This window comes from Canis lupus, chromosome 6, assembly GCF_048164855.1.
Source record: "Canis lupus baileyi chromosome 6, mCanLup2.hap1, whole genome shotgun sequence".
In the NCBI taxonomy this organism is placed as follows: domain Eukaryota; kingdom Metazoa; phylum Chordata; class Mammalia; order Carnivora; family Canidae; genus Canis; species Canis lupus.
The window spans coordinates 1094720-1121075 of record NC_132843.1 but is presented as its reverse complement, the minus strand read 5'-3'; the positions used below and the strand labels follow the sequence as shown (position 1 = coordinate 1121075).

At 43.4% G+C, this 26356-nt stretch overlaps 1 protein-coding gene across 8 annotated transcripts in view; it reads left to right on the top strand.

Annotated features, from left to right (window-relative positions):
• The window catches only part of LOC140634874 (zinc finger and BTB domain-containing protein 7C), a 335185-nt gene that overhangs the window by 110115 nt on the left and 198714 nt on the right, over nt 1–26356 (top strand). The window contains exon 3 of one of the 8 annotated variants that reach the window (XM_072828527.1): nt 1957–2076. The exons of the other annotated variants lie outside the window; for them this stretch is intronic. The gene's annotated coding sequence lies outside the window, so the exon portion shown is untranslated. The remainder of the gene's footprint in view (nt 1–1956; nt 2077–26356) is intronic. 8 annotated transcript variants of the gene reach the window in all.

Below are 26356 nucleotides of genomic sequence, written 5' to 3'. Positions count from 1 at the left end.
CCCCCATGCTGTCCTCACTCAGTCTGTGGGACCACCTAGGAGCCAAGATGACAGAAGCTGGGGTGGGAGGTGCCCTTTTCTAGAAAGGTTTCACTAATTTGTGGTCTAAGGCTGCTATAGTGCCCTGATTCCAAACCAGATGCTCTTCAGCCAAAGCCTCTAAACTTAGCAGAAGTATATACTGTACTGTTGACATTGAGTGCACCAAACCCAGGGCTCCTTTATATTTTGTCCTGAGAGCAGAAACTTCTGGAGTGACTACCTAGAGTTCAGGCTGGGGAAATGATAACAGGCAGCCCATGTTTTTGAATTTCCAAATGAATAAGTACTACTTGAGGAGTCTTTCATTTTAAAGAGTCTGGAGAATGTTGTTTTCACCATTTCTAAGAAGTGACAAGCGCTTGATATGTCATCTTGGTCTGGGAATTTTGACCTTCAGCCACTGTCTGTCCAGGGTTTGGAGGAGGAAGAGAGCAAGGCAGGTGTCAGGGGAGGGGTTTCAGACCCAGTGGAGCCAGGGAGAGGGGAGTGTATGATCATCCAAGCACCCCCTGAGGTAAGGTGGTGGGACCTTATTTTCCTTCAATGGGGAAGAACATGAAGGCCTAGGAGACTCTGGCCTGAGCACAGAGATGACTAATGGTCCAGCTCAGGGCATGTCCTTTTCCTTCTTCCAACAATAGGCCCGATGGCCTGCCTTGGGAAGGAAGAACAGGCTGTCCCCAGTGTTCCCCTCCATGTTCCTGATGACCCTCAAAAATACTCTAAAAGAGCAATTCTGATCAGCAACCCAAGATAATTAGGATCTGCCCTCCAGCAAGTGAATCCGAGGACAGGACACATCCTGCATTGGCATGCCACAACCTGGCATGAAGGTTGCAAACCCCTTCCACCTGCAGAAGCCATTGCCTACCTTCTCCCACACTACAGAGGCTGGTTACCCTCAGGGGCTTGGGCAGCCCAAAGGGAGCACCCCTAGTGTAGCAAGGTTGGACAGATTTCCCAAGGGCTCTGGTGCTGCAGCCCTTGGACCTTGGAGCACACAGCCCTAGCCAGAACCCAAAGGCATGAGGACTGCATGGAGCCACCCATGGTCCTGTGGATGGTTTAGTTCTCTTTCCTCCCTTTATAAAAACATTAATAGCTATCATTTATTAAGCACCCACCACATGGCAAATTCTCTAAATGAATCATCTCTTTGAAAGCATGCAACAACCCCATAACGAGGTACTAGCATAACTAGTATAACCTTGTTTTTTAACCCATGTGGAAACTGAGCCTTAAAGAGATCAGGGGACCAAGGCACATAAAATACCTATCCGTATTGCTGCATAAACATCAAGTTCGTTCATGTTAACTGCTTTATAGCATTTCATTGCATGAATGTCTGCATTGTATCTATCTTTGGTAGTAGCTACTATTAGGATTTCTATGCCCAAACATGCACATAGGTCCACTTAATAAAGCCCAAAGATCCATATTGGTATATGTGCCCTCGAATGTAAGCTCCCTCTGGGTAGGGTTTATTTTTTGTTTATTTATTTGTTCGCTTGCTGTGGTAGCCTCAGCACTTGAAAGCATGCCTGGCACATAGTAGTTGAATGAATTCATATGTAAATACATAATTATGTTCTGTGGAGTTAAACAAAAATTGTATTCCATTTTCTGTAGGGGATTGGTTTTCTCTGTAGTTACTAAATACATTTCTGTGACTGTACATACAGATCTGCCTCCTTCTTTTCCATTGCTGCATAACAATCCACAGATCATTCAGCCAATCTCTTGTTGGTGGACGTTTATGTTGTATCTGATTCTTTTGCTGTTATGACAAGCATCTCCTGGCGCACAAATTGTGAGAGACTTAAAATGAAGAATGTATCTTGAAGGAAATATGCTGGGTCTTAGGAGACACATGTCTCTAGTTATTAATGTTTACATTGCCTGCTTGCTTTCCAGTGCTTTTGAAAACTTCGTTACATTCCCAGTAACCCTCATCAATGCCTGTTACTATGTCATGGATGGGAAGTGGTGGTCAATGAAGTTCAACGAACAGTTTCCAACTTTTTATTTCAATAGGTATGAATTCTTTCTAATAACAAATGATATCTATTTTTAAAAATAGTTTTTTTCAGGTGTGTAGTAATACAGTTGATGTGTATATTAAAGTTTTTTTTTAATTTTTATTTATTTATGATAGTCACACAGAGAGAGAGAGAGAGAGAGGCAGAGACATAGGCAGAGGGAGAAGCAGGCTCCATGCACTGGGAGCCTGACGTGGGATTCGATCCCAGGTCTCCAGGATCACGCCCTGGGCCAAAGGCAGGTGCTAAACCACTGCGCCACCCAGGGATCCCAGTTGATATGTATATTAATCTTATATCTAGCAACCTTCCTATTCTTAATAATTCTAATGTACTGACATAAATTCTTTTAGATCTCTATAAAAGACTACATTATACTCAGATGATAGTTTCATCTCTTCCTTTCCGACTTGTACACACTTGATTTCTTTTTCTTACTTTCATGTACTACCTAGGCGTAGTTGAATACGAGCCGAGACGACAGCAGCCTCGTGTTGTTTCTGATTAAAGGGAATGCTTCCAGTATGTCGCCATTAAATATGATGGTTGTAGTATGTTCGATAACCTTTATCAAGTTAGGGAAGCTCCATTCAGTTCTTAGCTACATTGTATCACACGCTTTTGTCTCCCTCTTCTGAGATTATTCTATGATTAATCTCCTTTAATCCATTACTCTAGTGAATTGCACTAAAGACTTTCTGATGCTAAGTTATTCTTCCCAATTGCTTGGAAAGATTCAACTTGATGGTGACGTATAGTATATTTTAAAGATATATGTCCGTATTTGGTTTATCTATTATTTTTCAGCTTTTCTGGATCTTTATTCATGAGGGAGATTGACCTATAATTTTTCTTCTTCAGACTCTCCTGGTCTGAGGCCTTTATTAGCTTTACAAAAAGGGTTGTGAAATAGGCTTTCTTTTCTTATGCTTAAGTAGCTTATGTAGAAGATGAAATGGTTTACTCCTGGTATATCTGATAGAACTTGTCCATAAAACCATCTGGGCCTCTGGTTTTCTTTGTGGGAAGCTTTTAAATTACTTATTCAGTGTGTTTACTGATTGTAAGACTCATCAGATTTTCTTTTTGTTTTAGAACTTGTTTTTATAAATTCTATTCTTCCAGGCATTTGTCCATTTTACTGAAGTTTTTGAATAGATTGGCCTAAAGTTCTTCATATTATTTTCTTATAATCTTTAAAAGTCATTGTAGTAACTGAAGTTAGCTTCCCTCTTTCCTAATATAATTTGATTTTCTTCTTCTCCTCCTCCTTCTCTCTTTAATCAATTTCCCCAGAGGCTAGTCATCTATTTTAAAAGCGACATCTTTTAAAGAGACATCTATTTGCTTTGTTAACTTTTTATATTGTATCTCTATTTTCCATCCTGTTAATTCTTCTTTTTCTTTGTCCCTCTTTATATTCTTTGGTTTTATTCTGTTGATTTTTTTCTTCTAACTTAGTTCATTATTAATTAACCTTCTTTTTTATGATATAAGAATTCAAGGCTATAAATTTCCCTCTACATACTGCTTTATCTGCATCCTACAAGTGTGATAGATGGTCTTTTCATTATCATTCAGTTTAAGTATTTAAAATTTCTGTTGTGGTTTTGGTCTTCAATTAGTATTTTTAAATTTACAGATATAATTTTTGCTTCTGTTTGTTCTTTTAGTTATCTTTCAGTACTGATTTCTAATCGAATGACATTAAGGTCAAGGAACATGGACTATGTTATTCTTTGGAATTATTTGACATTGCTTTATATCTGGTCAGGTTATATTCTGGTCAAGAATATAAGTTCTTATATATGTTCTCTAATTTGGGGTTCAAAGCTTTGCAGTAAATCAAATTCAATCATTCACAGTTAGGAGTCCAAAACTCCCATATTCTTGTGTGTTGTAATCTGTTTAATCTGTCAATTACTGTGAGAAGAGTTTTTCAATTTCCAAATCTACTGCAATGTCTGGCTCACTTCTCCTTGCTCTTTTATCACATTTTTCTTAACATATTTCGAGAATATCTTATTACATACATACAAATTTAGAATTATCATATTTTCCTGGTGAAATAAACATTTTGTCAGCTACATGGATAAACAGGTACATGGTTACCTGTTTATCTTCTAGAAATACCTTCATTACATATTTGTTGGTGTGATTTCTCTCTCACTAAGTTTTTTTGAAAAAAAAAAGTCTTCATTTCACTCTCCTTAAAGGATCATTTTTCTGGGTACACAATTCTGGAGTGTGAATCATTTCAACACTTTGAATACTTTCTACTGTCTTTATTCCATTGTCATATGTCTGGCTACCCTGGTGGATCACTGCTTATTGATAAAAGGGACAGTCCACTAGGACATATAATAATCCTGCATCTTTGTGTGCCTAACAACATAGCTTCAAAATAAGCCAAGCAAAAATTGAAAGGAGAAAAGAACAAATCCATAATTACTGTAGGAGATTTTTTAGCACATCTTAGAGAAACAGGCAGATCAAGGAGGTACAAACTTGTGAGGCTATAAGAAGTTCAAACAAGACAAGTAACAAGCATCAGCCAGTGGATCTCTATATAACCCTGCACCCTACACATGGAAACTACTCCTTCTTTTCAGGCACACATTTCTAGTAACTGAGCATGGACAAGACCACTAAGGAAGCCTCAGCAAATGCCAAAGAACCAACATCACATAGACATTCTCTACCACCATGTAAAGTAACTCGAATTCAGTGATTAAAAAGCACTTGCCTCTGCCTTAACCAGTGGTCATTCTATCGTGGATGCTGGCACCAAGAGCAAAACTCAGGGCAGGATGGGGTAACCTTGAGGAAGGAGGCTACTACTACTAGCATGCATGTGCCCTTTTTGTTCATGACATAAAGGGTAACCTGATGGTGATATTTATAGCCTACATCTTCAGAGCATGCTCAATGGTGTCTCCTTTGCAGCTGAATACATCAAGGTGAGGTAGCCAAGACAACCCTTATTATACTCATTTTACAGATGAAAGAGTTGGTGAATAGACAGAGGACCTCACCCAGCAAGGTGCTGGGAGAAAAAAAAAAAAGTAAATTGTGGGGCTGAGATTGAATTTATGTATTTTGACTTCAGATTGGTTGCTCTTCCAATTGCATCAGCTATGAATGATTTATATTCACCTTCAAGTCTTCTGACAAGACTAAGATTCTTGAGAGCAGGCCCTAAAACCATGTTAATTAGTGTCCTCAGTGCCTGGCAATGGAAGATTTCAGTAAATACATGTGGAATGAATGTGAATTAAGTTATTAATTTCTGCATGGGTATTCTGTGATACATTGTAGGAAATTTGGGGAAAAATTGAAAGCTGAGAGAAGAAATTAAAACCTCCTGAATTCTTTTCATTAAGGATTTTATAAAACATATTGTAGTGGCTGCAACAAATATATGTGTGTTCACCATGTAGGTTATTTTCACATTTTCTCTTTTACAAATAATTTTGTGGAAGCTACACTGCACACTCCTTTCCTGAAGATAAACTTCTAGAGCTAGAATTACTAGGTCAAAGGATATGCAGTTTTTAGAGGTTTTTTTTTTTTTTTTTTTTTAAAGATTTTATTTATTCATGATAGTCACAGAGAGAGAGAGAGAGAGAGAGGCAGAGACACAGGCAGAGGGAGAAGCAGGCTCCATGCACCGGGAGCCCGACGTGGGATTCGATCTCCGGTCTCCAGGATCGCGCCCTGGGCCAAAGGCAGGCGCCAAACCGCTGCGTCACCCAGGGATCCCTAGAGGTTTTAATAAACGTTGCCAGATTCTTTTCCTTAAAGCTATACTAATTTGCCTTCTCCAGTGTAAGAAAGTGTCAACTTCTCTGTACTCTCATCAATATTTTTTTCTTTTTCCTTTTTTAGGGTAAGCTTTTACTGAAGTACTATATACATAGAAAAAATGAGACATTATAGATACATGGTTCAATCAATTTTCACACTGTGATATACTAATGAACCCAGCATCTAGATCGTGACATAGACCATGACCAGCTTTCCAGAAGCCACTTTCCAGGCGTTATCATGATCCCAAGAGTAACCTTTTAACATCAGAGCTTAGTCATGACCATGTTTGAACTTCATATAAATGGAATCATGTAGCACTATTCTTTTGTGTCTGCCTTATTCCACCCAACATTATGCTTGGGGATTCATCCATATTGCTGTGAGTTGTTGTAGTTTGTGTGTTCTTGTTTCTGAATTGCATTTCATTATGTGAATGTAACAGAATTCACTCATCTTACTGTAGATAGGCATTTGGATAATTTCTAGGTTGGGACTGTGAGAGCCAGCGCTGCCATGATCATGCTTGTACATAACTTCTTGTGAATGAACATTAGCATTTCTGTTTGCTATGTACGAATGATTAGAATCACTAGGTCACAACATGAAGAATTTTTAATTTAATTTAATTCTTTTTTAAGATTTTATTTATTCATGAGAGACACATAGAGAGAGGCAGAGACACAGGCAGAAGAAGCAGGCTTCCTGCAGGGAGCCTGATGTGGGACTTGGTCCTAGGACTCTGGGATCACGCCCTGAGCTGAAGGCAGACACTTAACCGCTGAGCCACCTAAGCGTCCCAAGAATTTTTAATTTTAAAAAGTTGCCTAGGATGCTTGGCCAGCTTAGTGAGTAGAGCATGTGACTCTTCATCTCAGGGTGTGAGTTTGAGCCCCACAGTGATTATAGAGGTTACTTAAAAAATAAAATCTTTTTAAAAAATTTGCCTGGTAAACTAGTACTTAAATCAACAAATAATAGCTAGTAGAGAATTTCAGACCATCTGGGAGTTGGCTGTTAGCTGGACCAGGGGCCTTGACCTAGATTTCTCATATCTTGCTTCATTGGGACTGCCGGCCCAAGTGTGCATAACTGTGTAAATGCAATAGACCCTTGTATTTAGAGTACATATATGGAAGTGGAGACATTCCTAAATATATAAGTAAATGTGGTCAGGTTTGGGAGTGGAGCTAGTCATGTGGTTGTGCAGGTAACTATGACCAGAGACTGGGGGGTTCCTTTGTGGGAAATTTATTTTCCAGATGTGTTCTGATGGACTGGGGACAGATTGTGCAGGGTGTGGGAAGCCCAGCCAAAATGTTGGGGTGTTTATTCTATAGGTGGTGGGTTGTCATACGACACTTTTGAGCAGGTTAGTGCCTTCACAGAAGGATGTTTTAAAACAAATAAGAATATCTCCAGAATCCAGTTCATGCTGGATAGAAGGGCACTGACAGAGGAGCTACAAGACTCCAGAGAGGGGATCAAGGAGTGTCCTCTTGTGGGTGAATCTGCTGGGGCCATGTTGTTGTGTGCTGCTATTTCTCTGGCTTCCCCATGTGCCTTTCCTGCCCAAACCTCCTTCACTAGCACCAGCAGCCTTCAGGAGGTACGCTACCCTTACGTGGGCTCCTTAGGGAAGGACCACGAGTATCTTGCTTACCGCCCTATTCCCAGCACCTAGCACAATGCCTACACACAGCAGGTGCTCCATAAATGTTGGTGGAACACTGCACATACCTGATTGCCCCTCTCTGTCAGCCCCTTTTGCATGGCTTACGTCTGTTGGTCTACAGTCCTGGCTTTGTCCCTGGCCATTGCCTTGTGTTCCCTTGTTTCCTTTCTTCAAAGCTCTTGAACCTTGCATGTAGGTGAGGGTGCTGGGGCAGACTCTGCAGAGGCAGGACCATCACTTCCCCTCTAAGAGTTCTTATCTTCCCTCCTCCCAGCTTCTGGGAACATGAGCCTAGGTCAACATCTTTGTGGCAAATGCTCCAGATGCCTGTGTTTTGTGCCGCCTCCACCTGTGAAGCTGCAGTGGGGAAGCAGTCCAAGGCTCAAGACTGATGGTATCTTCATTTTAACAGCAACCACGTACAGGTCTTTGGGGGGACTTGCCCCTTGCCCCCTTCCCCAACCTCCCGACACCCTGCCCAAGTCAGGCAGTGCTGGTGCGGGAAGATGGAACAGCTCCAGACCCTGTGGGTCCTTTGTCTTGGTTTTATTTAGGTGCTTTGTTTCCCCAGTGGAGTTTGGACATGATTCTCTGGGGATAAGAAGCTGCCATGTCTTGCAGGATCTGCCTGCAGCCAAATGTGAGGGAACCCTGGCCCCACCTGAAGCTCTGTGCGAAATCAGTGTGGCCTCTTTTTCCTTTCCTTTTTTTTTTTTTTTTTTTTTTTTTTTTTTTTTGTGATGTTGACCATGAAATGACTGTGGGGAGGTAGGGAGCCTGACGCATCCAGGCAGGCAGCTCTGCCAACCTGTCACTGCGACTGGAGAGGGACCAGGGCTCGTGAGTACTGGCTGTACCGGATTTCCTTCTAGGGCAATTTTTTTTTTTTTTTTTTTAACGGGGAAGCAGGAGCAGCTCTCTCATGGAATAGACAGTGATCTGTGTTTTGAAGAGGGGCTGGGCAGGGGCTCCTTCTGGACCCTGTGATGGGTCGGTTCCATGGACTTCTTCCCTGCGAACACGTGTGACACACATGGGTTAGTGTGTTGGCAACCTGTTCGCCTCCCAGTGAGTTGAAGGGCTCTGTGAGTCTCAAATCAATTTCCGCGGTCCCCAACAAGATTCTCCAGGTGACTAATTTAAAAGGCAAAACAAAACAGAATAAGAAAACAACAACAACAAACCCAAAACCCACTACAGTCCCTCAGGGAAGAACCTGTAAGGAGTTAGTGGACTGCAGAGAGCACTGAGTGGATGTTACTATTACCTATTGATATACGGCAAACCACCCCCGGATGGAAGGGCTTGAAACAACCGTTTGCTCCTGATCCTATGGCTTGGGAACTTGGGCAGGACTCTGTGGAGGCAGCTTTTCTTTGTTCCATTTGGGTCACTCAGCTGAGGCTGGACAATCCAAGGTGGCACCCCTCCCTTGTCGAGGGGGCCTGGGTATTGGCTCTTGGTGGGGAACTTGAGTCTTCTCCACACAGCCTGGTCCTCTCACAGCCCCTCCATCCCCAGGACCTCTCTCTCCTGTGGCCTCTCTTGGTAGGAGAACAGCCTGACTTCTTTATGCAGCTGGACACTGCTTCTGTGAAAAGTGGAAGCTGCAAGGTCCCTTCAAGCCCAGGTCACTTTTGCCACACCTATCAGTCCGTCAACACAAGTCACATGGCCAGTCCTGGTGAAGGGGAAGGGAAATAGCACCCACCTCTTGATAAGTGATTATTGTGGCTGTCTTTGCAAATAATCTGTCACAGGGAGACACCCGAATCACTTCTTTTTTGCAGCCATTTTCACATCTGAGCCCATATTTCTCTACTCACCTCATACCTGCTCCACCCAACACCTGGTGTCCCGAAAGAAGATGTGCTACCTTGCAGAAAGGAGGTTGATTTAAAAATCAAAACCAGGAGCACCTGGGGGCTCAGCGGTTGAGCGTCTGCTTTCAGCTCAGGGCATGACCCTGGGGTCCCGGGATGGAGTTCCTCATTTGGCTCCCTGCATGGAGCCTGCTTCTCCCTCTGCCTATGTCTCTGCCTCTCTCTGTGTGTCTCTCATGAATAAATAAATAAAATCTTAAAAAACAAACCCACCAGCATAGGAAGAATGTCATGGTACCGGCCATGAGCATTCATATGTATTCTTGCAGGTGTGCTCATGGAAGCACTGTGCCAGGTTAGCTAAGGCTGGTCAGGCATGTAGTGATTAATCAATTCACTTCCCATTGCCAGAGATCAAAACTTTCTTTTAATTAAGTCTCTGTTTTGCTCACTGATTCTTTCCCTGAAGTAAGTCCTTCTTATCAGTAGGAAGAATAACTCCGGCTTCAAGTTGGAAATGACCAGGCCCCAAGACGAAGTCTCGATGAGAGGAAAGGTTAGTGAATGGGTAGCATATGACGAGAGCTGGTGTGTGTGCCAGGTGAGGGCTGCTGGGGACACTTTTGCAAGTAGCTTTTTGGTGAGGACAAGAGCAGATGCCCACTGACCTAACAAACACCCCAACAATAGAGCCCGGGCCCCCACCAGTAGACCAGACTAGTCTTTGCCTTCTTGCAGATGGTCCAATGAGTGACTGAGTCTGGGGAGCAGATGGTGGTTTAGATCACGTTAGGGCCAGGAGACTGGGGACAAGCAGATGGAACCAAGATATATGTTGGAGGCACCCTCAGCAGAATTTGGCGAAGGTTTTTGATGCCAGCAGTGGCAGGCAAGGGTGGGTACATGGTGGTTGAGGAGGAGGAGGGGCAAGTCAGGGAGGACTCCCAAAAGTTTCTGGATGGGGCTACTGTGTGGACCAAGGCACACGCATCAAAATTGAGAAGACTGGGAAAGGTTGGGTGAAATATGTACAGCCTAGTTTCAGAAAGCAGAGTTTGGGATGCCTGGAGAATCATCCCGGTAGAATGCCTGAGAACAGTAGCCAGTTGCAACTCTTACAAGAGAGGTCAGGGTGGAGACCCACCCGTGGCTTCTGTGAACCTAATTTGGCTACCATAATGCTGTTTGGGTGAGAAAATGGGGTTCAAATTCAAAATACCTGGTTAAACAAATGCACTGTAGAGCATAACTATTTGGAAGCTGGGAGTAGCTGTGTACATTTATCCCAAGGGCCGATTCGGGTTGTTAAGAGATAGTAGTTTGGTGTAGTCAAAAAAGTATGAGATTAAAGATCCTAAAATACCAGTTCTTGACTCAGCTCCCATCACTAATAACCAGGTGTAACTAGAACAACTTACTGTCTTTGCCTGTTTCACACACTTTACTGTGACATGAAAAGTATAACAAGCCATGAAGTTTACAGAAATTATCGTTTTATTCAAGTTACAATGAAAATTTCTTAGCGGGATAGCAGTGACAAAGTGGATTGTTTCCCTTTTAGATAGTTTTACTGTTCTCCCTTCTTAGCAAAATACCACCTGCTTATCTTTAAAAAAGAAAAGAAAAAGAAAAAAGATATAGAAAAACAGAAACGAGGAGAAAACCACCCACATTTTCCCTACTCTGAGAAAAAAATACTCTTAATAGTTTGGAATATGTTCTGCAGGTAATATTTGCATGGAATTTTAAAAATTAGAGATCATTTTAAATGTGTAGAAATATACAGAGAAATTCTGTAACAATTACCATAAACCATGAGCCATCATTGATCAATCAGCATTTTTTAAAGATTTTATTTATTTATTCATGAGAGAGAGGGGAGGGGGCAGAGACACAGGCAGAGGGAGAAGCAGGCTCCATGCAGGGAGCCCGACATGGGACTCAGTTCCGGGACCCCAGGATCATGCCCTGGACTGAAGGTGGCCCTAAACCGCTCAGCCACCTGGGCTGCCCCAATCTTAGCATTTTGTATTTGATTTGGATTCTTTCCTTTTGAAATAGAATGTAGATACCATTAAACCCTCCCACTCTTTTCAATTCTTCCCCCTCCCTCCTAAAATAAAACAACTATGTGAAATGGAATTTCATTGTTGTCTTTAACTTCATTGGGTAACAAACTGATTTTTTTTTTTCACTTATAGGTAAATTGATTGAAGAGTCTACCCTACTGATTTGTCACATTGAGCTTGTCATATACCAACTTGACATCTATCTATGAATTTCTTTCTGTGATTGCTGATTCTTTTAGGCTTGTTACCTCTATAATAATAACACGAAAGTCTTATTACTAAGTTTTTAAATAAGTACTGGTATATAATAGAGAAAGTCTCTCCAGTATTTTTTTTCAAAGTTGCCATAGCAATTTTTTGCTCTTCATGTTTCCATATGAATTTTATGATCTCTGTCACATACCACAAAAACCTGTGATGGTAATTTTTAAAAATTGAGATACAATTGACATGCCATAAATGTCACTCTTTTAAGGTGTATGATTCAGTGGTTTTTAGTGTACTCATAAAGTTGTGCAGACATCACTACTATCTAGTTCTGGAATATTTTCATCATCCCAAAAAGAAACCCCACACCCATTAGTAGTCATCCCCCATTTCTTCTCATCCTTGCTCCTAAAAGCCACTAATCTATTTTTGTTTCCACAGATTTGCTTGTTCTCTACATTGCATATAAATAGAATCATGCATGTAGCCTTGTGTGTCTTGCCTATTCCACTGAGCATAACGTTTTCAAGGTTGATCCACGTTATAGTATGAATCAGTACTTCAGTCCTTTTGTAGGGCTGAAGAGCATTCCATGATATGGGTATGCCACATTTTGTTTATCCCATTCATCAGTTGATAGACATTTGGGTTGTTTCTACTTTTTGGTTATTATGAATAACCCTGCTGTGAACATTTGTGTGCAAGTTTTTGTGTTGACACATGTTCTCATTTCTTCTGGATCTGTACCTAGGAATGAAATTACTGGGGCAGATGGTCACCAACCAGACATAGGTAAGAACTTTATGTTTAACCTTTTGAGAAGGTAGCAGACTGTTTGCCCAAGTGACTGCACCGTTTTACCTTCTTAGGTAGCGTGAAGTAGGTGTGAAATGGTAACCTTTGTGGCAATTCGATTGAAAACGCATTAGTTTCCGAATTGATTTGGCAATAATTAGCATCTCCATGTTGACTTTTTCATCTACAACCCAATATGTATATTTGCATTTGATCGGATCCTCTTTTATACCCTTCCAGTCATCTTGCTGAATTGCTTTATCATTCAGGAACAATGATACCGTCTTAAATAATGGAAGTTTTGTCTCTTTCCAATTATTACACTTTTGCTTTTCTTGTCTATAGTACTGGATAAGACTTTGAATTAGTGATGAATAGCACAGGTGTGAGAGTGGCATTTTTTAAAAAGATTTTATTTATTTATTTATTTATTTATTTATTTATTTATTTATTTATTTATGAGAGATAGAGATAGAGAGAGAGAGAGGGAGAGGGAGAGAGAGGCAGAGACACAGTCAGAGGGAGAAGCAGGCTCCATGCAGGGTGCCTCATGTGGGACTCAATCCGGGGTCTCCAGGACCACACCCTGGGCTGAAGACGGCACTAAACCTCTGGGCCACTGGGGCTGCCCGAGAGTGGCATTTCTGTTAGGCTCCTGACTTTAATGAAAATACATCCACAGTTTCAGAATTGCATGTGATGTTTGCCATTAGTTTTTAATAAATAACTTCATCAAATTAAAGAAGTTCTTGTTTATTCCTAATCTGCTAAATTATCATGAATAGATAATTTTGTCAAATGGTTTTCCTTCAGCATTTACTAAGTTGATCATACATTTTTTCCTCTTTAATCTCATAATTTGTCATATTACATTAAATATTTTCTGATGATGAATATTCTTACATTTCTAAGATAAACTGTGGTTGATCCTGATGTAATTTTTATACACTAATCAATTTGATCTGAGACTATTTTAAATAGGATTTTTGTATCCATTGTCATACCTGAGATCGGTCTATAATTTTCTTTTATTTTACTACCCTGCAGTTTATTAAGGTTTTGCTAACCTCATAAAATCATCTTGCTGGTTTTCCTTCTTACTCTGTTCTCTGAAAGAGTTGGCTTTGGATGGGAATTAGCTATTCCATAAAGATTTAGCATAACTTGCCTACCAGACCTTCTTAGCCTCTGCCTTTGGGGAGGGAGGTGCAAATTTCTAATCACTTTAATTTCTATTTTGGTTATTAGTGCATGTAGGCTTTTTACTTTTACTTTTTTTTTTTTAAGATTTTATTTATTTATTCATGAGAGACACACACAGAGAGAGAGGCAGAGACACAGGCAGAGGGAGAAGCAGGCTCCATGCAGGGAGCCCGATATGGGACTTGATCCTGGGTCTCCAGGATCATGCTCTGGGCTGAATGAAGGCAGATGCTAAACCACTGAGCCACCCAGGGATCCCCTCTACTTTTTCTTGAATCAGTTGTGATCATTTACATATTTTTAAAGAAAATCACTTGTGTTTTTCTTTAAAAAAAAAAAAGATTTTATTTATTTGAGAGAAAGAGAGAGAGAGAGAGAGAGAGAAAGGGAGCACAAGCAGGGGGAGGGGCAGAGGGAGAGGGTCTCAAACAGATTCTGCACTGAGCATAGAGTCCAACACAGGGTTTGATCTCACGTCCCTAGGACCATGACCTGAGCTGAAGTCAGACGCTTACCTGACTGAGCCACCCGGGCACCCCTCACTTGAAGGCACCCCTTCTAACTCGGTTCGTACTTTCTCTTTTGATTTAAGAAACGTCTACTGTTTTTGTCAAGATATCTCCATTTAAATCCCATTGCTAATTTTTTTGTCTTACCACATTTCTTTTTCTTGCTAACAATTTGTCTTCCAAAGAACTAGCTTTACCTTTTGATAATTAAATTTACTCTTTCATCAATATATGACCTTAGGTTTATTATTTCAGCTCTTTTACTTAAAAAAAAAATTTATTTATTTATTTCAGGGGGGAGGGAGAGGGAGAAAGAGACAGTGCGAGCACATGTGCATGAGTGGGGAGAGGGACAGGGGATGGGAGACCAGAAGATTCCCTGCTGAGCTCAGGGCCCGAAGAGGGTCTCTATGATGGGCTTGATTTCAAGACCCTGAGATCATGACCTGAGCTGAAACTAAGAGTTGATACTTAACCATCTGAGCCACCCAGGCGCCCCACAGCTCTTTTGTTTTCTTTGTGTTTATGTTGTCATCTTACTAACTTCTTGAGGTGAACTTTTAACTTATTTTTAAAAACCGTATCTAAAAAAAAAGTATCTATATTTATCCCCATCTCCCTTTTTTAGTCTAAGAGTAACAGTGTGAGATCCACAATCTTACCATTATGACTTTTACCTGGACTGTCTTTTTCTGTCACCTTCTTTTCAATCTCTTTATGTTACTTTTGGGTGTCTTTATAACAATATTTAGCAGGATTTTTTTTCCTTTTTTTTTTACCCAATTATAAGGGTATGTCTTTCAGTAGGTGATTTCAATCCGATTTTATTTTTTGTGATTACTGGTATAGACTTTTTTCTGCTACCCGGTTTTTCATATTGTTTGTTTGTATATAACTTTTGGTTTTTTCTCTCCCTCCTGCCTCTTGCTGGACTCATCACATTTTTGTTACTTACTTTTTCTCCTCTCCTGGTTCAAAAGCTGTAGATTGGGTGGACTTTTATTTTTCAGAGCCTACCCTTTCCCTTAAAAACAAACAAACAAAAAAATCTTTTTTTCTTTTTTGAGAGAGAGAGAGCACACTTGAGTGAGTGGGAAGGGGGAGAAGGGAGGGACAGAGAAAGAGAGAGAGAGAATCCCAAGCAGGCTCTATGCACAGCATGGAGCCCAACACAGGGCTCAATCTCATGACCCTGAGATCTTGACCTGAGCCAAAATCAAGAGTTCAGATGTTCAACTGATTGAACCACCCAGGTGCCCCAATACAATCTTAATTGTACATTTTTTCCCTAACGAAACCTTAAACTATTGAACTTCTTTCTATGCCTCTCAAGCAAGGAAAGGGCCTTAGCCCAGTTTCAATGCACATAGAATGTTCTCTCTTCTCTCTACTCTTTGTTAGTTATCCAGAATTTAACTCCACTTACTTTTTAACTATACACAAAATCAGTAGTTCAGAACAATTAGTAATTAATTAATCAACCCACCTATTTTATCAGTTGCTGCACTTCCCATTTCTGTTTGTGTTGTTTTACATCCCCAGCTGTCTCTCTGCTCACTTCTCTTCTTGCTGAGATAGATCTTCAAGCATTGTCTTCAATGAGGGTCTACAGAGGATGAATTAACTCTCAGCGTTTTATGTATGAAAATATCTTTGTGTTTTTTTTGTACTTATTTGTTTATTTATTACTGCTAAATTCTTGTTTAACTGGATATAGAATTTTAGGATTATAGTTCTTTTTTCCTTTTTTGAAGATACTACTTTATTGCCTCCTGGCATCTGGTATTACTAGTGAGTCTGCTTTCTTCTATAATTATGTCCTTCATGAAGTCTTAGCTTTTAAGATTTTTAAGACTTTTCCCTTTATTTGGGGCGCCTGAATGGCTCAGTTGGTTAAGTGGTTGACTCTTGCTTTCGACTTGGGTCATGATCTCAGGGTCCTGGGATCCAGCCCCTTATGTGGCTCTGTGCTCAGCATGGAGTCTGCTTGAGATTATCTCTCTCCCTCTCCCTCTGCCCCTCCTCCTGCCCATGTACACTCTCCTTCTCTTTCAAAAAAAAAAAAAGAAATAAAGAAAAGAAAAGAAAAAAGAAAAGAAAAAAGATTTTCCCTTTATTTTTTATAAAATAAAAATACTGTTTCTACTTTGTGCCTAGGCATGCATTTATTTTTATGTCTCCTGTTCATGACTTTTTAATTGTCCTAAAAAATACTTTTTAATCTGGTGACTCTAGTTTTGGTTCATAGCTAGGAAACTCTTCACCATTAGCTTTGTGAACATTGCTTTTCACTATGCCTTTTGTTTGCCTCTTTGGGGATGTCTATAAGATGTGTTGGATCCTATCCATCTACCATCTATATCTCTTAATTAACTTTTATAGTTTTTAAAATCTCCACCTCTCCATGTTTCATTCTAGATAAATTCCCTAATGTTATCTTACAATTCACCAATTTATAATGATGTCCAGTATAGATTTTATAATTCATAACATTTTACTTTTATGATCCTACTTTTAATTTTCAGGATTTAATGGCTCTTTTTCACATAGAGCTATTTTTATTTTGGTTCTGTGTTATTGTTTGGTAATTCTTTTTCTTTTCACAGTGGTAATTCTGTTTTTGTGGGTAGTGAGGGGTGATGCTTTGCTTTTTTTTTTCTAGATTTTTGTATCATTTTTGTTTCTTCTTGGGTCCATTCCTCTTCCAATAGTGGACTTTGTTGGCTGTCTTTCTTCATCTTCTCTCCTTTGCCATGCTTTACAGTCTCTTCTGAGTACAAGGCTACTTTTCTTCCTCTGCCCAGTGCTCAATCTTCCCTGTAGAGTGACTTTGTGTTTGCCTCTACCTAGTTATTTATGGCCTTTGGGGAAATATCTGGTCCTCTACTGACATCGCATGGCTTCCACCTGCTAGAATATTGCAGATCCAGTCACTGAGCCAGTGGCTGGCCTGGCTCAGATCCTACTGTGAGGTTGCGTCTGAGTTCTCTGGTTTCCCAAGGTACTTGGCCCCAGAGAGTGGTCAGAAGCAGCACTACTGAGCTACCTCCTATGAGCAGGAGATGAACACCCACCCCTGGTTTCAAGCAATGGCTCTGGCCTCTTGCCTGGTGTAAGGACTTTATGCCACAGGGGCTGGACTTCTGGTAGCCTCTTTCTGCTGCTGGACCCCATATTTTCCAGGCCCACAGCATCAGTCCTTTTTGCTACTTGCTTTCCTATTTTATTTCTAAATCCTGCTGCTGAATATGACTATGTTCTCTTAATTTTTGCTATAAGATATATTTGGGGATGTTGGCAGGGTGGCTGACACAAAGCATGAACATATAACAACCTCTTGAGTGGAATTCTTGCCAGACATTTTCTAATGTCTTTTATATACATAGGAGGTAACACTGTAGATACTGGTATGTATCTTGCTTGGTTTGGTTTGGTTGTTTGTTTTGACTTAATACTTACATAACGGGCAGTTATTATAAACTATGTGTAAATGTTTCACTGTTTTCTGCTTGTATAAAGTAGTTTTTCTTCACAGATAGTTTTAAAGCATCTAGGTAGGTTTCTTTGAAATATGTTCAGGTATAGGATGTTACTAAGGAGTTTGGTCCAGCTTGGCCCCTTCCCCATGAGAACTAAGGTGATTCTTCTGGCCATTGTGGATAAAAGGGCCCAGGCTGTAGGGATAGTCAAGAGCTCTCTCTAAGAATCTGGTCCCAACTGCCTAACTAATAAAAGGAAGGGCCCTGAGGGCCATTGACTTTGGAGGCCATTGCGAGATCTTTGGGACAACAGATGGTCTTTTCTCACCAGCTAATGAACCTTCAGTGTGGACTAGAGACCTCTAGGACAGAGGCTTATAAAGAAATGACCCTAGGAATAAACCATTGCCAGAATAATATATCCATCAAAGTGACTTCTACCTTCCATCTGTGGGCTTCCTTCTATCAGCTCCCAGGAGTTTCCTGAAAGCCTTTAGATGTGGTCCTGGCTGTTCCCATAATTTTAGTTGCCCTAGAATATGAGAGTTGAACATCTTTATTGTGGGGTTCATGCTTTGATGACAGTATTTTGGTCTACTCACTGTATTAGTACACAATGTGGAGAAGCTCTTCGTGTTGTGCTCTTTCTACACAAGGCCCTTTTCTACCTCACCACTTCATCCTCAGCTTCCGACGTGGCCCCTGATTACATGTGTACATATATGTATGTCACTATCTATTTGTACATCCATATTCCTATCTAAAGCTGTACCCATACCTACCTACATTTATATCTGTATCTTCACAAGGACTTCCTCCTTGACCAGGCTTCAGCCAGGCTCCTCTGAGCTTCTTCACTAGCCTTCAACCTTGGCCCACCCAGCCCAGTTTAGCAAAGAACCCTTCAGAGCCTTGATATCTGATCACTCTTAATATCTGATCAAAGTCCTCATCCCCACCTCGGTGTCTAAGGCCTTGGTCTACCTTTAGCAAGACACCCCCTACCCTTGATATGTAAACAAGGTCTCTCAATAATTTCCATCCACTGGCCCCCTCACTCTGCTCCTTGACTACAAATCCCAGTTGTCTCTGCTGAATGTGGAATTGTGCTCAGTTTTGGTTTTTTTTTTTTTAGATTTTATTTACTTATTCATAAAAGACACAGAGAGAGAGAGGCAGAAACACAGGCAGAGGGAGAAGCAGGCTCTGTTCAGGGAACCCAATGCAGGACTCGATCCCAGGACTCCAGGATCACGCCCTGGGCCGAAGGCAGGAGTCAAACCGCTGAGCCACCCAGGGATCACCCTGTGCTCAGTTTTATACTGAAGACTCTCTCTCATACCACAGTAGCCTGAATCACACCTGTCCCACCATTTTTAACAAAAGTCCAGTGTAAAATTTTTCTTTTCGGCTTCTGGATCTAGATCTAGGTACATGTGAATAAAGTAATAAATGAACAAAGTGGGGTCAAATGAAATTAATGCAGGAACATACCTGTAGTTGAAAAGTGTCCTATTGAAAATTAAGTGTCCTATTGACACTTAGCTACGCAATTCTTGAGACAGGTGTATGGCTTGTTATTTCCAAACATTTCACTTCAAATGTGCCCTCATCCGCCTATGGAAAATATCTGCCAGGTGCTGTGCCCAGCGGCTGAAATGGCTGTGTCTTGAATGCAGGCCTATGGAAGGTACTCGCATTTCACATATGTAAGATAGAGACATTTAGAAGCTGGAAATCTAAAAGACCTCTTGACCTGCGAACCACAGAAGGATGTGCTCAGCAGAGCTCTTGGAGAGAAGCTAATGTGAGTGGGAATGTGAAGGAGAATTTGGTTTCCTTTATTGGTTACCGTATTGATAAACATGAAGACCCAATTGCAAAAAGACTTTGCTGTCAGAACAAAGTATATTTCAATTGTGCAAATTCCCGCTGAACGTGTTGCGGCAGGCCACAACTGATCCTGTTGATCAGTTTTAGTGGAGTAGAACTGTTGAGGGGGACTTGTCAGGCGGTGAGCACCTGCCTTCTCCAAGGCTGGGTGAATTGTTGCCAGGGATCGGCTAGTTGTTGTCAGTGAAAAGGCGTGGGCAAGAAAAGGAAAAGTTCCTGGCATGTAGTGTCTATGGTGCTGAGGAGAGTAGCTGGCGAGCAGTGGAAGGGACTTGGCCAGAAGGAAATGACCTTGTATATTGATCTAATTTGACTTACTTTAGAAACAAATCATGTACCAAAGAGGCAGGTGCCAAGGTGTGTTCACTCCGGGCTTATTTGCAGGAGTGAAAAATGAATAATCTCAAAAAATTTAAATGTCTATCAGTACAAGCCCTTTAATAGAATGAGGTGGAGCCCACTAGACAGGATAGTAGGTCTCCACCATGGTTGATCCAGTGCCATTTTTTATAACAAATATCTCGTAGCCTCAATGAAACTCATGAATACATGTAAACCTACCTCTGCATAAGGTTTTTAAAAACCCATTCTGTAAAACTAATGATAATATAAGAGAGAAGTGAAAGTACCTTGTAATCAACTGTGCGTATTTTGCTAAGTCAGTGCCCAGGCAGGACCAGACATAATGAAGATATATGAAGGGGTCAGAAGCTTGCCCTGTGCCTAGTCACACAGGTGGCTTGTGTGGACAGCTTAGTACCAAGAGCAGCGTTGTACTTGTGATGAGTTTTCTCTTCAAATGGTGAATAACTCCTGATAAATGGTGAACAAAACAAAGATTTCTTTGCAGTGCTTGGATGCAGGGCAAGTCTTGGCTGCGTGGGATCATGGATATGTTGCACCCCCACGTCCAAAACATCTCAGGTGTGATAGGGTCCTTGTTAAGGACCTCGGGCTGCTGCCCCACCTGCTTATTCTACGAATGAAGAGACCAGTGGGCTAAGAAAGAAAGAGGGCTTGCCTGTGGTGAAAGGCATAGTGGGAACTAGAACCCAACACGCTTTCCAGAGTACGTATTAAGTGCTTCCTGGATGCCATCTGCCTGCTAAAGCTCAGCAGGAAGAGCCCTTGTCCTGGGAGGAAAAGGCCTACATGTTAATGAGTCCTGCTTCCGCCAGACCACTTAAACCTCTCTGAGCATAAGCACATAAGCCTCTCTTTGTTTTGTTTTGTTTTGAATGATTTTCTTAGTTGGAAATAATCTCAAATTTCCAAAATTGACAAATATAAAACCACCTCCTTCCTCCCTGAACCATCTGAGAGTGAGTTGCCAACCTGCTGCCCCATCACCCCAGACTATTCAAGTGTGTAATTCCTGCAAACAAGGACTTTCTCCTTCAGAACCACAGCACAGCTGGATGGTCAGGAAATTAGCATTGACACACCACGACTCTGTCATCCTCAGACCCTTATCAAGTTTTGCTAAATGTCTCAATAATGCGCTCTGGGCAGCAGGGGCCAGTTCAGGATCACATGTTGGGGCTCCTTCCAGTCCAGGATGATTTCTCTGTCTTTTCTCTTATTCTCATGGTCTGGCCTACTTTTGAGGAACACGGGATTTTGGAAGCACCCCTCCTGGGTTTGTCTGATGTTGGCATGATTGGATTCACAAGGTGTATCATTGTCAGGACAGCTGCAGAAGTAAGGCTATGTCTTTCCAATGTCAGTTTTATCAGAAATGAGATCAAAGGGAAAACTGTGGTCATTTATTGTGTTCCTGCCACAGGCTGGCACTGGGCCACATGCTTCATCCGTTGAACTCATTTTGTCCTCACAAGAGGAACAGTCCATTATGCTCACCACTCTAGCTAGAGATGAGTAAACAGTGCCTTAAAATTGGGTAAGTGACTTGCCCATGTGAAGTGATCATCGCAGATGAGCAGAGGTTTGAACTCAAGCATTCTGGCTTTAAAGTTCTGGGAGCCTACTGACTATTTTCGGAGAGAATCAGGGCCAGACAATAGTTAAAGGAGTAAAGACAGATTTGATACAGGAACTTGCAGTTGGGGGGAAAAGAGACTTCAGTATGGGACTGAGCTCAATGCCAAATACAAGGAAACATAGGGATTTATAGCCGAGGAGCTGGGGGATGGGTCACTGGATGGAAAATGACTAAGAGGAGACATCAGGGTAGGGGGATTCTAGCTAAACTGACTTAGCAGGAGTCTGGCTAAAACTGACCTGTGCAGGCCTAGCACAGACAGGGCCAAGGTCAAGGTAGAGGCAAGAAGAGACACCTAACTAAACTTGGTGAGCAGAGCACATCACTCTTCATTGGCCTCATCCAATGCCTTGTGTTGTAGAATTCCATTATTTAACACACATACATATCCATTTTCTCACTAGTTCACCTCAGATAATATTCAACAGGCCCCTTTGGCAGATGGAGACTCTGAGTCTCAGAGAGGTCATACGGCGCTCGAACCAGCCACATAGTCTGTCAGCGACGGGACTTGAACAGGGCCTGCTGCCTCCCTCATTCCTAGCAGGCACCAAAACTCAGCTTCCGTTTGGACACAGGGCAGGAATAAGCTGTACAGGCTCCGTTCAGATGGAATTGAGATTCTGAGCACAGCAGATCAGGAGTTGAGAATGAAAATGTGGGCTTCCCCACCTGCCCAGTTTGGGGCAGCCACACCCAGCCAGGTTGCCTGGCTGGGAGGCTGTTTGGCTGGGAGAGGGAGGAATGTCCACCCCTCTCTGCCCCAACGTGCCTGTGCCTCTAGCCAGCCCTTCCAGGCTGTGGGAGGCGGGCCCACCCGGCTGGCTCTCAGTGTTTACTGACACAGTTGTAAATTAGACTTCTCCTTTGTGAATGGGGATTACAGGCACCCTGCAGAGAAGTTCTGTAGCCTCAGGAACCGTCAGGCTTCCACCAGACTTCCACATTTGCCTTGGCACTCCCTCCCCCTGGCTTCACCCTTCTCTCTGGGTCCCAGCCCGCTGCCCCTTTCTTGTACCATGTCCACATTCCAATGCCTTATGGCAGCCTGAGGGGCTCCCAGGAAGGACCCCCTAGAGGTCGTGATTCTCAAAATGTGGTTTCCCACCAGTAGCATCAGCACAGGCTTGTTGGGAACCCAATTTCATGGGCCCTGCTCTAGAAACACTGAAGCAGAAATTCCAGAGAACGGTGGTCTAGGAATCTGTTTGAATAGAGCCTATGGGTTATTGTGCCACCTGCACAAGTTTGAGCTCCACTGTGTTAAAGAGAAGGGGACCTCACAGGAGCCCAGAGATGAGCAGCCACTTCTCAGTTCCCCATGTGGAGCCTTGGCTTTCCCATTAACCAGAGTCCCTCTGGTTCCATCCTTCCCCAAGTGCACAGGATCAAGTCAGGGACCTTGGGGCACGCAGCGGTGGGGCCCAGGTTGGGGCTGCTCTTGGGGCCAAGATTGGCCCTGACCAGTAGGAACTGCTCCCTTGAGAGAGCAGGTTAGCCTGGAAAACTGCTGAGGACAAAGGAGAGATTGAGGGTTTTATCTATTCAGGGGAAAAAGTTGTGTCTGCTATAGAAAAATGTAGAATGAAACAAAACAAAAAATGGAGACAGATCGTTTCCAGCAGATGGCCCCAGGAAGATGGCCATCTTGGTGCCAACGGGCAGCTCATGGTGAATTCAGGTCAGCTTCTGGGACAGTGATGTCCACTGTGCCGCTGTATCCAGTGCCACTGACCCGCCAGAGGTCCCTAGACACCAGCCCTCAGGTTCCTATGAGTTACCACCAAAGTGTTCACCAGTCTGAAGGCAAGCAAGAAAAAGACAATTTTTAATGAAGCTCAATTTATCCCATTAAAGGATCGTTCTTTATTTTGAGATCGGGCCCCTCCACCACAGGGTTCTGTCTTTTAGGAAATGATGGTGATCAGGGTTTATGGTGGACACAGAGTAGAGAGTAGATGCTTTCTGATATCATAACCACAGTGAACCCAGCAACCTATGCCAGAAACACCCGTTCTTATGTTTACACTCCTCAGTTTAAGCTGGAAACGTAGAACTCCTGCTCCAGTCTAGTCCTACATGTTCCCCTCACCCGGAGAGGTTAAGTGAGAGGCCCTAGGGGATGCAGAGGAGTGTGGCACCACCAGGACGGGAGGGCGGGTCCCTCCCCCGGAGAGGTGGGCCTGGCTCCTCTGTGAGCTCGCCCAGGGGCTCCTCCAGTTCTCATCTGCACCTGGGCCCTCCTCCTTGTTCTGCTTGGAAGGTGCTTTTCAAGGCCCTCTGTGAAGGGAGAGGGTTCCGGGCTGCCCTTGCAGCCCGCTCCTGGGCACAAGCCTGTGGGGAGTGTCTGCCACACAGAGAGACAGTTAGTCACCATCCCCGCATGAGCCGACCAGTTGGTGGGGGCTGGCCGGGTTAGGGGAGGGTGATGCCAGGGAGACTGTTGCCATGGTGACTTGGTGGTAGCCCTCCCCAGCTTCCCTAATCCCAACCCCGGCCGCCAGCTTCTCGAAGCACCGCTTGCCAGCACATGGAAAAAAGCTGTTTTGCCACCTCTGTGAAACTGGGATGGTGTCTGACAGCTGGAACCCAGCCACCCAGAAGAAGACCCCAGAAGGTCCTTCGTCAAGCCTGAGCTGGGGAGAGCGGGACTGTGGCTTCCCAGAGCGGGCGGGGCGAGCCTGGCTGGAACTGTGAGAAGTGCTGTGACACTAAGCCAGCTGTGAAGGGACAGGCGGCGAGTGCTCCTTCCTTTGTTTCTCTGATTTATCCCAGTTCTGTTCACACAGGTGATTTGCTTCTGTGGTCATCTTAAACAATGAGCAGCTCCGTCTGATTCACCCCATGATTGCAGCTCAGCCTTCGACTGTAATTGATGTTAGTCAGGCTGCCTAACGTTCTGTCTTACGAAGACCGGCTCATTAATTGACTGTAGAGATGTCACCCACACGCTGGCCTAAAAGCGGTGCTGACTCAGCAAGAGCAGGCCTGCAGATTTCCGCTCCTTCCTTGAGGATGAAATCCCAGCGGTGGCATTGCCCGGTGATAGGGCATGAAGATCTCTAGGGGTCTTCATATGCTTTGCTAAATATTTTCCTCCAAGGCACCGGATCGGACTGCCATTAGCCACTTCTGGTTCCCAATTCTCTGCAGTCCTACCAGCATTTGATTTATGGATTCCCTGTTTTGTGCTAATTTACAGGTATCAAGTGGTGCATTATTGCCTGGCTTTGCATTTGTGGGGGGCTTGAGTGGTTAAATCTGCATATCTCTGATGACTAATTCGTATGCTGGCTTATTTGTATTTCCTCCTGTGTATTGTCTGTTTATGTCCCTCATTCCTTTCTCCTGAGCATCTTGGGTGGCTCTGTGGTCACCCAGCAGCCCCCCAGCCTGTGGACTGGCCGGGCACAGGTACTCAGTGGCTAGAGCACACAGCCCACCAGCTCCGCTGCACTGCTCACCCCCTCGGGGCTCTGCTGTGGAAGGCGGGCGGGGAGGGCAGGAGGGCCAGTCTAAGGTTGCCCTAGAGCTCAGCTGCATGCTCTAGTCCATTTTTGAAGGTTCTTTGTTCCATCATCTGAAAAAAAAGAGGGAGCAATGAGGTTACCTTTGTGTCTGTTCCAGCTAATCTCAAACTCTGGTGACTCTGGGGATGGGTGCAGAGCCAAATATGGTGTGCTGCTGCACCATGGGGGTGGCGCTGCTTGCACAGGTACTAGGGACCCAGGGGACAGAGGGCCATGTGGGCCATGGCAGTTTGGGGATGGAAGACAGTCCCAAAGAATAGGTAAGATTTAGCAGGATGGAGAGATAAGAAGGACTTGCAAGATGGGGGAAAACATCCTGCTGTGTTCGTGGGATGGTGGAGGATCCAGTCAGGCCAGAGCACAGGGTTCCCGTAGGAGCTGGGGCTGTTCTAGGCCAGGGTGGAAGAAAGAGAGGGCTGGGCCAGGCCAGGTAGAGGTGATCCATGAGTGGGGCACAGAAAGCTTTCCAGCAGGAGCATGGGGGTGACAGCAGCATCACAGGAGGATTGGGAAGGCTCTGCCAAGGGTGGACAGCTCTCCGGGGGAACCAGCGGAGGCCCGGGGCTAGTAGGTTCTGTACCAGCAGATGTTGGCTGTGGGGCACAGTCGGGCTTTGTGAGGGGTCCCGGCTGTACACTGGGGGCTTGGCCTTGGTGGAGCCTGAAACACCCTCAGTCTGGCCCTGTATTTCTGGAACATAAGATACTGGCATGCAGTGAGAGGGATGTGCATCTTCTAGTGCAAGATGGGTTGGTAGTTGCCTGTTGAGGAGTCCCTATCTGTTGGAGGCACCCAAGGGCAAAGAAAAACTGAGTGATGTTTTTGCGTATGCTGGCAATTTTGGAATGTCTATTTACGAGGTGGATCCCTACTTATCCTAGGTAAGACACTACTGACGCCATCTCTTAGCATTTTCACAAGATTGGTGTGAATCTCGATGTATATACTGCCTGGTGTTTCTCTTGGAGGGTTTCCAGCGAGTAGGCCTTACCTCCTCAGTGAGAAAGGAAATTCTCTGAGGGCAGATCACTGAGTCTTTGCCCTGGAGTTTCCAAAAGTCCTGTCTGTAGAGTGAAGACACGTAAATAGTCAAGACGCACCTGTTGCTTGTAGTCTCTCGGATGTCCCATCCTTCAGCTTCCACTGCCAAGGGACTAGATGCATGATGTGACCGAAGGTACCCTAAGACAGGGAGCCAAGGACCAAGGAGCCCGCATCCAGCTCTGCCTTCCTCCAGCCCGGTAGCCTTGAGCTGGTCATTTTGTCTTTCTGAGCTTTGATTT